Source organism: Rutilus rutilus (assembly GCF_951802725.1).
Source record: "Rutilus rutilus genome assembly, chromosome: 1".
Lineage (NCBI taxonomy): Eukaryota > Metazoa > Chordata > Actinopteri > Cypriniformes > Leuciscidae > Rutilus > Rutilus rutilus.
The window spans coordinates 63,329,222-63,342,174 of record NC_140209.1 but is presented as its reverse complement, the minus strand read 5'-3'; positions in this window follow the sequence as shown (position 1 = coordinate 63,342,174).

Here is a 12,953-nt window from a genome sequence, read left to right as displayed (position 1 = left end):
GTTTCCATCAATTAAACAAATAATTTCAATACAAACTTGAATCACAATGCATATTAATAATACTTACTGCATATTACATACAATATTCACATATGATACTCTACATTTTAAACATATGTGCCGTTTACCATATCTTCAACTCATTTAAACTTCTTAAATTAGCTCAGGAATTATAGCATATTAGCAAAACTAATTATCTCTTTACACACCATTAGCATGAACACATATTACACTTTCTCTCATGAACCAACAGATTCCTTTTCTTTAAGCACTATCACCTGTAACTTAACTGTTAAATTAGTTCACAATAACACCAATATTATGGTATTAATTCACTCCGTTTTCACATTTCTATGACCGCATGGTCTCTGCCATCAGTTTAGCATTCACCAGTTGTACATGTGATACACACGCGGGAAACTTGAACCGAACTTTTAGACATATATATATACACAATGAATACACTTCAAACAATGACACTTGCCATTTTTCACAGCCTTGACTTATATAAAGTGTATTTTCACTACAATTTAGTAATATCATACCTGATTAGGGGAGATAAAGAGTCAATAAAAGACACAGGACACGGAGCTGCTGCAATATCTTCTGAGTCTCTGTATTGTCTGAGCAGCGCGCCCCTCCCCCAGCAGGTGAAAATCCCCAAGGCAAAAATAATCAAATGATCAATCATCCATACTAGGCAAGGAATACCAATCGCCATCATCCAAAATCATATACTGTGCATTAATGACATTCAGTTTATTTTTCAATGACGACATATTGATGACACTAATTATTACTAGTTTTATATATTTTTATAACCACCACACTCTCCCCTTCGAAAATACATGTCGTCCCGACATTACTTTGTTTTCACTTTCTTTCTTTAGGTGGTGCTGTTTTATATGCAAATGTTCTAATTTATGTATGCACTCCCGGTTAACTGTATGTTCAGTTCATCAATAAAGGTATGTGTATCTCTTGTCCTCCTAATACTGCTTTTTTTTTTTTCTAATCCATTCTTTTCAGTGTGCATACAAGTCTTTGTATGGGTAAAAGTATACTGGCTGATACTGTGATGCTGGGTAAGTCCATGGAGTCATGCTGTGTATTTCATATGGCGTGGGCTGAAACGCTATTGTGTTCATATGCTCTACATTATAGCATGCCGGGGTACCCAGGTAATCATAGGTGAATGTCTTTGGTGGTCTCCTCTCTCTCTTAGGCAATCTACACTCCTGTTCCTCTTCACTGTTTGTTTCCCACAGGACTCGATGTCCATCTGCTGTGTCGTCAGATTTTTCTCCAAGTTGTTCCTCCTCCATCACATCAGCTTCCTGTTGAGGTATCTCCTTATTTTCCTTTTGAACTTCTGTTTCCTGTTCCTCCACGACCTTTTGACCAATTTCTTCCCTTTCCTTTTCAGGTTCACTGGGCCAGATAACTGGTAAGTTTCCACTTGCTAACTCACTTTTTCCCTCCACAGGTTGCTGAGACTGGACCGCAGGTAAGTACCACTGACTACATCCTTCATCGTCTTCCTCTGAGCTAGAATCATCTCTTTCTACAGAGGTAGGTTTATCCACTTTTTTCTTTGTTTTTGGCTGTGTTCTGAGCTCCAATTCCATTGGCAGGTAATCACACGGTAACAAGAGATTTCGATGTAGGACTCTTGATCTTCCCTTCCCTCGTTCCGGCTTGACTTCATAAACAGGGCCTTCTTCTCCCACTCGACGAATAACTGTGTGTATATCATCTTCCCAGTGATTGCGAAGCTTTCCTGTACCTCCTCTAGGTGTGAGATTTCGCACCAGAACACGATCTCCCGGGTGCAACACTGAGTTCCTCACTTTACTCTCATGGTTCCTTTTGTTTCTTTCTGCTGTCTTCTTGCTGTTCTCTTTGGCAATCTCGAAAGCTTCCTGCATTCCTTGCCTCCATCTCTTAACGTATTCCTTATGGTTGTTAGTCCCTTCCGCTGCCGTTAATCCAAAGAGCAAGTCAATGGGTAGTCTCGGCGATCTCCCAAACAAGAGATAGAATGGCGAAAATCCAGTAACCTCACATCGCGTACTGTTGTAGGCAAAAGTAAGTTTGTTCAATGACTCCTTCCAGTTGGACTTCTGCGTTTCCGTCAAGGTTTTTAACATCTGGAGCAACGTCCGGTTGAAACGTTCAACCTGTCCGTTTCCTTGCGGGTGATATGGGGTTGTTCGCGATCCTGCAATTCCACAATTCTTTTTTAACTGGTGAAGCAACTGATTCTCGAATTCTGCTCCCTGGTCATGATGAATCCTTTGGGGAAATCCGAATTTTAGTGCATAGTCATTGAATATTCGATCAGCGACAGTTTTTGCAGATTTTGATGTGGTGGCGTACACTTGTGCAAATCTTGTGAAGTGATCAATTATCACCAGGATATATTCATACCCTCCTTTACTCCTGTCCAGGTGCAGAAAGTCAATGGAAATGAGTTCAAATGGGTGAGTGGTGACAATATTCATGAGTGGTGCTCTGGTTTCTCTACTTGGTTTCTTTTGTTTCAGACAGTTACAACTCTTGGTCACAAAATGTTCAATTTCACCCTGCATTTTTGGCCAGAAGAATCTGTCTCCAATCAATGACGTCGTCCTCTCCACTCCTTGATGCCCCATTTTACTATGTAACTCCTGAAGGACCCGTTGTTTATATATTTCAGGCAGCACAAGCTGAGATCGGGTAGCTGTCTTCCGGCGGAGTATTCCATCTTCTCCAATGCACAGTTTGTCCCATTGACGCAGCAAACTTCTACCCTGTGCACTGAATGTCCTTAATAAGTGTCTGGAGGGTTTTTCGCCAGCCATCTTACATTGTACTACAGGTCCAATGTGGGTGTCACTACTCTGCGCTTGACGTATATCATCGGTGGAAAAAGACTGGCCGGACTCAGCACACTCCGTAGGGTCATATGGCGAACTCATGGCTGTCCATGACATGGCAAGATCTTGAACTTCTACAGCCTGTATGGTTGCTTCGACACAATCGGATGAGAGTTCCTCCGTACATTTCTCCATCATTGTTCCAACTTCCAGTGGCATCCTGGATAAACTGTCCGCATCAATGTTTTCTTTGCCAGGGCGGTATTTTATGGTGAAATGGAAATCCGCGAGCTCCGCAACCCACCTGGATCCAGTCGCATTGAGCTTGGCACTGGTCAATACATAAGTCAGCGGATTGTTGTCGCTGTACACAGTGAAGGTAGGTGCGTAGTACAGATAATCACGGAACTTCTCTGTGATGGACCACTTCAAAGCTAAAAACTCCAATTTCCCAGAGTGAAGATGATAGTTTCTTTCAGAGGCTGTCAGTGTACGGGATCCATAAGCAATTACTCTAAGTTTCCCATCTTGCCTTTGGTACAGAACAGCACCAAGTCCCTGGTTTGAGGCGTCCGTATGGAGTATAAACGGCTGTGAGAAATCAGGAAATCCAAGGACCGGAGGTTCCGCCAAGCAGTCTATTAGTGTCTCCAATCTCTGCTGATGTTTTTCTGTCCATAAAATGAGCTTCTGGGAAGGCACTCCTCTCTTTTTGTTTTTTGTACACTTGGTGGTGGTTCTATTGTGTCCTTCGCCCTTTGTCTCCACTTCTCCTTTCAGCAAGTCATAGAGCGGCCCGGCGATCTTGGAGAAATCTTTGATGTATTGCCTATAGTAACTTAACAGGCCAAGTACGGCTCTCAACTGACCCACCGTGCTAGGTCTTTTCTCTCTCAGGGCTCTCACAGCCTCGGTGTCAGCAGGGTCAATTTTACTTCCTTCCGCAGACACAATCCTCCCCAGGTAACGAACTTCCCGCTTGAACACCTCACATTTACTAGGCTTGAGCTTGATCCCATATCGCCTTAAATGCTGCAGGACTCTTCTCACATCATTGACATGGTCTTCAAAGGATTTGCTGAACACTAGCGTGTCATCAAGGTAGGGGACACAGCAATCGTCTCGGAGATCTTTCAGGCACTCTTCCATGCAGCGTTGGAAAGCCGCGGGAGCGTTCATCAGACCAAAAGGGATACGAATCCATTCATACAATCCCCATGGCGTTACAAAAGCTGTCATGGGTCTACTCTCTTTGGCCATGAAACCCTGATGGTATGCTTTTCCTTGGTCAAGTAGTGAGAACCAGCTGTTTCCTCCGAGACTGTCCATGATATCTTGAACACGTGGAATGGGCTGTCGGTCGGGGGTTGTTTTCCGATTTAATTCTCTGTAGTCAATACACAATCGCAAACTACCATCCTTTTTTCGGACGCAGACCACTGGTGAGGAATACGGCGAGTTTGACTGTTTAACCCATCCTTGGGCAATGAGATCGTGTAGGTAATCCTTCATCTCTTTGTACAGGGGACGAGGTACGGACTGGTAAGTGCGTGCGACTGGGATAGTGTCTGTTAATTTGATAGTCATCTGCAGCCCATCTATGCAGCCAATGTCATCATCGGATTTTGAAAAGGAAGCTGCTTCCTCTCTCAGCATCTGTCTTACAATTTGTCTTCTAGACTCACTGAGATGACTTAAGTTCAGCGGTGGTTCCCATGCGATGTCAGAGGTATGGCTGGTTTCATTTGTTATTTGATTGACCCTCACAGAAGTTAAGTCAGGTCCCTCACAAGTTGCAGTTGGATACACTGCCTGTACAGGTTGCACTGTGCCTATGACCATCTTGCCTGCTAACAGTAGGTCATGATCCGTAGGGTTCTGTACACTGATAATTATGTGGGGAGATGTATGTTGTCGGAGGGTTACAATCGTCTCACAGAACTCCAACCCCTCCGCCCATTGTGGGTTAACGTCAGGCTCAAAAATTAGCAATGTATTTTCTTTTGGTCGGTGTGACTGCACTCTGCATTCAATTTGTACTGAAGTGTGTTTGGGCACATGAACATTTTCCTTTTTTGTTTTGACTAGATATTCACATGACGTTTCTGCATGAACTTGCTCAATAAAAGCTTGAACTTTTTCTCTCTCCACTGATTCATTGGTGATTGGCTGAGTTAATTCCTTGTTGTTCATCATTTGCTCAATCACGTTGTATCCGATGATAGGATGACGAAGCTCTCTGCCCTTCATTACCAACACAGGTATGACCAGTTCTTTGGTTTTCACTTCATTTGATGCCAACCCAAAAGTCACTTCCATCCACCCTGCATAAGGTATGTCCTGTCCGTTTGCCGCCACAAGGCAGAGTCCTTCAGGCGCATCAATTACCTCTTCAACATTTCTCAGTCTGATATTCGGTAAGTGCTTGTCTTTCCACAGTTCATCCACTATACACACTTGAGATCCTGTATCCCATAATACATCAACAAGCTGGCCTTGGATGTAACACTGTACAAGACATTGCTTCCCTACAAAAGCAGTACCCATAAACCTTTTTTCTTTCGATTTCCTTTTTGGCATAGCAGAATTTATAATAACATTGGAGGACTGATTGCATTGTTTCTTACTTTCTGTCCAGTGATTAGCTTGACATGCTTTCTCACAGTGTCTCAATATGAGGTCAGGGTGGATGGTGTCACAACATGAACAGCTTTGACGGGACCCTTCCATAGCACTGGTCACTGCCTGTCCCGCGGCCGTGACCCGTCCTCGTTTAAAGAACCATCTCTATGTGTCATGGGCATCCGTGCTCGACAGCCAGCTGAGAAATGGTCGCTACCACCACACTTGTAACAGTGACTACAGTAGACATCCAATCCACTTTGTTGACATGCAAAGCATTTCCTTACTCGAGTCGCAGGAGGGTGATAGCGTTGTGCTGGGAGCCACTGTGGTCGTGGAACTGTCTCTCTCCTCTGGTCATAAGGCTGCCAGTAATATTGAGGTGGGTATTGAGTCTGTGCAGGGTATTGAGTCTGTGCAGGGTATTGAGTCTGTGGCGGGGACACGCTAGGTAGAGGAGGGCACTGAGTGGACATGACCTGAGGTTGCTTGATTGACTCTTTAATTTGAGATACCTCCGCACTGAGGTCTTTCAACAGTGCCATGCCTGAACGCATTTCTCTCAGCTCACTTAAGATCTGAAGTTCGGTCTTCTCTGGATTGTGCTGAGGTGGTGTTTTTCCCTTTTTCTCCATGGTGGTATCACTGGATTGAACTGTGTGTACTTTAGTGGTGCATGGCTGGACGAGTTTCTTTTTACTTTGGCGCTCAGCTTCGTGGGCGCACGCCAGATTGACTTTATCAAAGAGTAGTTCGTCACTTACATCAGTTTGTGTCAAATAGGGTCGCAGATCACCTCTAATGCTGTCATTCTGTAGGCCTGTCAGGATAGTGTGGAGAAACATGCTTTGGACTAGCTTTGGGTCATACTTCAAACTGGATTCGGCCTCCTGTGAAGCAAACAGAATCTTTTGTCTTAAATCCAGACAGCGGACAAGAAAGCTTTGCGGGGTCTCTCTGCTGCTCTGTACCTCTGAGGTAAGTTGTTTATACAGCTCAGTTGCACCCTTTTCTTGGAAATGAGCTCTGAGAATCCGTCTTAATGTGGGCAGTGTAAGGTTTGTCTTTCCCTCTAGGTAGCTACGAAGCTGCATGCCTGGTGCAATTGCTCGGATTACAGCATCAACAATTTCAAGCTCAGAGAAACCTCTGCTCCGTCCATGTTCAATTTGGTGAGCTAGACTTGAGAAGGAGAGTTTATCTTTTTGCCCAGGTTCACCTATCTGTCCAGATATTTTAAACTCTCTGCTCCATGTTGACATAACTGGTCGTGTCGACGCTGAGGGCCAATTTAGGTTGGTAGTTTGTGTTTTTGAGCTTTGCTGTGTGTCATAGCTTAGCTGAATGTTTGTGTTTGTGTGGTGTGGGACACTAACATTTTGCTGTGTGCTTGTAACAGTGTTATGTTTTTGTTCAATTAGTTTTTGCAAGGCTAACTGCAATGTATCAATTTCTTTTTGTAGCTTTTCTTGCTCTGTGACCTGCACTACTGAGTCTACAGTCACGCTCTGAACCACCTGTGCTGTCTGTTGCTCAGAGATATTTTCACCCCCCTGTTGAAGTTCACAAATTTTGTCTCTTACACACAAAAGTTCTGACATGCCCTCATCTTCCAGTTCTTCTAACCCCTCCCTTTCAAGATGTCTCACAAGCACAGAAATTACAAATGAGCGGCTTTTGTCGATATCATGTTCAATATGCAGAAAATCACACAATTTCACAATGTTTTCTCTTGATAGTGAATACAATGCTCCTATCACTTCAAGTCTTAAGTCCTCTAACTGATCCATGGTTCACTTGGGCTGTGGGTGTGTGCAGTGTGTGATGCAGAAAAGCAGTCTTAGCTGGTCGGAAAATGGCAATGTTCCGGGTATCAACGATCAACCTCAGACAGCACGCACAGTTCTTCCGGACTCAACGTGGACGCCAGACGTTCTCACTCTGTTCTCCTCAGCCGCAAGTCAGAATGAATGACACTGGAGGTAGACCATCATCTATGGACGCCGACCTTCACTGCATTTCATCCTCGCTGGGGCCTCCAAAATGTAGCACCCTAACCACCTGATTAGGGGAGATAAAGAGTCAATAAAAGACACAGGACACGGAGCTGCTGCAATATCTTCTGAGTCTCTGTATTGTCTGACATTAATGCAAATATTTCTGCATTCTCATATATCAATGAAAAGTATAACAACATATCTCTTTTAGAGAAAAACAATACAAAAAAATATAGAATCACTCACATATAGTTTCTCAGATACTGTTTCCATCAATTAAACAAATAATTTCAATACAAACTTGAATCACAATGCATATTAATAATACTTACTGCATATTACATACAATATTCACATATGATACTCTACATTTTAAACATATGTGCCGTTTACCATATCTTCAACTCATTTAAACTTCTTAAATTAGCTCAGGAATTATAGCATATTAGCAAAACTAATTATCTCTTTACACACCATTAGCATGAACACATATTACACTTTCTCTCATGAACCAACAGATTCCTTTTCTTTAAGCACTATCACCTGTAACTTAACTGTTAAATTAGTTCACAATAACACCAATATTATGGTATTAATTCACTCCGTTTTCACATTTCTATGACCGCATGGTCTCTGCCATCAGTTTAGCATTCACCAGTTGTACATGTGATACACACGCGGGAAACTTGAACCGAACTTTTAGACATATATATATACACAATGAATACACTTCAAACAATGACACTTGCCATTTTTCACAGCCTTGACTTATATAAAGTGTATTTTCACTACAATTTAGTAATATCATACCTGATTAGGGGAGATAAAGAGTCAATAAAAGACACAGGACACGGAGCTGCTGCAATATCTTCTGAGTCTCTGTATTGTCTGAGCAGCGCGCCCCTCCCCCAGCAGGTGAAAATCCCCAAGGCAAAAATAATCAAATGATCAATCATCCATACTAGGCAAGGAATACCAATCGCCATCATCCAAAATCATATACTGTGCATTAATGACATTCAGTTTATTTTTCAATGACGACATATTGATGACACTAATTATTACTAGTTTTATATATTTTTATAACCACCACTGCTGCAACCCCCCCCATTCACTTCAGTTCAGCATTGCTTAACTAGGCGAGCAGGGCTACGTTGGTGCGGGCGCCGACTTGGCTCTGTGCCAATAGGTGTTTCAACCAGGTCCGGTGCCAATAGGTGTTTCAACCAGGTCCGGTGCCTGAACCTGAGCTGTGGTGAGGTAGGGATTAGTGCTTGTGCTCTACTTGAGCTCGTTGCGAGCTGGGCCGGGCTTTTCCCACACGGCGGGGTTTTTTTTTTGTTTTTTTGTTTTTTTTTGGCCTGTCAGTAGCACAGAAAACACATGACAGTATGTATGTGTAGCTATGCTATCATCATTCACTGCCTATTTTTCTTTCTTTCTTTCTTTCTTTCTTTCTTTCTTTCTTTCTTTCTTTTTTTATTAATTAATTTAATGTAGTTTTATATACCCTTTTATTTAATCATACTATAACAGACAAGACCATGTGACAGAGAGAACAAGAGAGAGAAAGAAGAGAGAGAGAGAGAAAAAAAAAAGTTGTGAAAAAAATCAACAGAGAAGGGGGAAAGAAAGAGAGAAAGAAGGAAAATGGGGGATATAGGAAGCGAGGAAAAAGACAAAAAAATAATAATAAAAAAAATAAAAAAATAATTTACTTCGATACCTGCTGACAAAAAAAGAAAAAACAACAGAAGACACAACATCAGAAAAACTGCAGCAACAACCAACATCTTTATGAATCACACTAAATTCTAATTGTTAAATGTTATTGAGCATCACACGTAACTAATATTACAAAATAAATTTATTTTAAAACACGGCGGGGGTTTTATTGTTCCCCATACGTAATGTCGAGAGACCGACTCGATAAGGGAAATAGCGTGAATCCCGCGATATCCATCTTTGATCTCACAGGTGTCAGATCCACTGCGTGAAGAGAGAACTGTCCGGCTTGCCTGCGCTTTTTTCACTCCTCCTCTCACTGCAGCCGCCTACTCTCGACTACATTTCAGGCGAGGCAAGGCGCATCTCAAACAAGCCTATTAATGGACGACGGCGAGGCGTGAACCGTCCGACGCGCAGCGGAACTGAACTGTCATCAGGCAAATTGACGGGACGCCTTTCCTAGGTGTACATTATCACTTTTTAATGGACACCCTGCAGCCAATCAGAATCGAGTATTCACCCAGACTATGGTATAAAGCAGGGTAACTTGTATTGAGGTAAATGCGAGGCCCTATCAAAAATATTTTTTGCATTCTCACTTGCACAATTTTTATTATATAAGAAGTGTTTGAAACAGCATTTGGAGTTAATTTGTTAATGGAAAGTATATACACAAACAAAAATGCTACATTTTAGAATTTTGGTAACAATTTACTTTGATGGTCCCTTTTCAACATTCTGTTGACCAAGTATATTTGCAACTTCATGTCAACTATCAGTCATTAGAGTATCAGTAGACAGTCTGCTTAATATAACACGTGTGCTATTATGTGGTAGAATTCACTGTTGTCAACACTGCTAACATAAGTTAAAAATGAACAAATCTACATAAAGTAACTAAACATAAGTTATATATTTTATTCGTCAATTAGTACTGTTGATAGATTGAGGAACATGTTGGATAAAAAGTGAGTTAATATCAGCAACAACCTCAACATGTAAATGTAGTATTGAGCACATAAATCACAGAGGAAAGGTGAATCTTGTCTGGATGTTGCAGGAACAGATGAACGTGTGTGTGTTTATTCGGTGGAGAGTGGCTCATGAAGGCTTTGAGTGAGTATACTACAGATATTGATTAATAAAAAATACATTTAAATCTTTAGTAGTAGTTTATTTTAATTACTGTATTTTAAACAGATTTATTACAACACTTTTCCCTTATGAGACCCTCCATCACTCCACCTGCTCTTATGAGCTCCTCCATCACTCCACCTGCCCTTATGAGACCCTCCATCAGTCCACCTGCCCTTACGAGACCCTCCATCACTCCACCTCCCCTTATGAGACCCTTCATCACTCCACCTGCCCTTATGAGACCCTTCATCACTCCACCTGCCCTTACGAGACCCTCCATCACTCCACCTCCCCTTATGAGACCCCCATCACTCCACCTGCTCTTATGAGACCCTTCATCACTCCACCTGCCCTTAAGAGACCCTTCATCACTCCACCTGCCCTTATGAGACCCTTCATCACTCCACCTGCCCTTACGAGACCCTCCATCACTCCACCTGCTCTTACGAGACTCATCACTCCACCTGCCCTTATGAGACCCTCCATCACTCCACCTGCTCTTACGAGACTCATCACTCCACCCTAACCAGACCCTCCATCACTCCACATTCCCAAACGAGCCCCTCCATCACTCCACCTGCCGTAATGAGACCCTCCATCACTCCACCTGCCCTTATGAGACCCTCCATCACTCCACCTGCCCTAACGAGCCCCTCCATCATTCCACCTGCTCTTACGAGACTCATCACTCCACCCTAACCAGACCCTCCATCACTCCACCTTCCCTAACGAGCCCCTCCATCACTCCACCTGCCGTAATGAGACCCTCCATCACTCCACCTGCCCTTACGAGACCCTCCATCACTCCACCTGCTCTTACGAAACCCTCCATCACTCCACCTGCTCTTACGAGACCCTTCATAACTCCACCTGCCCTTACGAGACCCTCCATCACTCCACCTGCTCTTACGAGACCCTCCATCACTCCACCTGCCCTTACGAGACCCTCCATCACTCCACCTGCCCTAACGAGCCCCTCCATCATTCCACCTGCTCTTACGAGACTCATCACTCCACCCTAACCAGACCCTCCATCACTCCACCTTCCCAAACGAGCCCCTCCATCACTCCACCTGCCGTAATGAGACCCTCCATCACTCCACCTGCCCTTATGAGACCCTCCATCACTCCACCTGCCCTTACGAGACCCTCCATCATTCCACCTGCCCTTACGAAACCCTCCATCACTCCACCTGCTCTTATGAGACCCTTCATAACTCCACCTGCCCTTACGAGACCCTCCATCACTCCACCTGCTCTTACGAGACCCTCCATCACTCCACCTGCCCTTACGAGACCCTCCATCACTCCACCTGCCCTAACGAGCCCCTCCATCATTCCACCTGCTCTTACGAGACTCATCACTCCACCCTAACCAGACCCTCCATCACTCCACCTTCCCTAACGAGCCCCTCCATCACTCCACCTGCCGTAATGAGACCCTCCATCACTCCACCTGCTCTTACGAAACCCTCCATCACTCCACCTGCTCTTACGAGACCCTTCATAACTCCACCTGCCCTTACGAGACCCTCCATCACTCCACCTGCTCTTACGAGACCCTCCATCACTCCACCTGCCCTAACGAGCCCCTCCATCATTCCACCTGCTCTTACGAGACTCATCACTCCACCCTAACCAGACCCTCCATCACTCCACCTTCCCTAACGAGCCCCTCCATCACTCCACCTTCCCTAACGAGCCCCTCCATCACTCCACCTGCCGTAATGAGACCCTCCATCACTCCACCTGCCCTTACGAGACCCTCCATCACTCCACCTGCTCTTACGAAACCCTCCATCACTCCACCTGCTCTTACGAGACCCTTCATAACTCCACCTGCCCTTACGAGACCCTCCATCACTCCACCTGCTCTTACGAGACCCTCCATCACTCCACCTGCCCTTACGAGACCCTCCATCACTCCACCTGCCCTAACGAGCCCCTCCATCACTCCACCTGCCCTTATGAGACCCTCCATCACTCCACCTGCCCTTACGAGACCCTTCATCACTCCACCGGCCCTAACCAGACCCTCCATCACTCCACCTTCCCTAACGAGCCCCTCCATCACTTCAAGGGCAGGTGAATCTTCACTTCACCTGCCCCGTAATGAGCTCCTCCATTACTCCACCTCCCCTTATGAGACCCTCCATCATTCCACCTGCTCTTATGAGCCCCTCCATCACTCCACCTGCCCTTATGAGACCCTTCATCTCTCCACTTGCCCTTATGAGACCCTCCATCACTCCACCTGCCCTTATGAGACCCTCCATCCATCACTCCACCTGCTCTTATGAGACCCTCCATCACTCCACCAGCCCTTATGAGACCCTCCATCACTCCACCTGCTCTTATGAGCCCCTCCATCACTCCACCTCCCCTTATGAGCCCTTCCATCACTCCACCTGCTCTTATGAGCCCCTCCATCACTCCACCTGCCCTTATGAGACCCTTCATCACTCCACTTGCCCTTATGAGACCCTCCATCACTCCACCTGCCCTTGAGACCCTCCATCCATCACTCCACCTTCCCTAACGAGCCCCTCCATCACTCCACCTGCTGTAATGAGACCCTCCATCACTCCACCTGCTCTTATGAGCCCCTCCA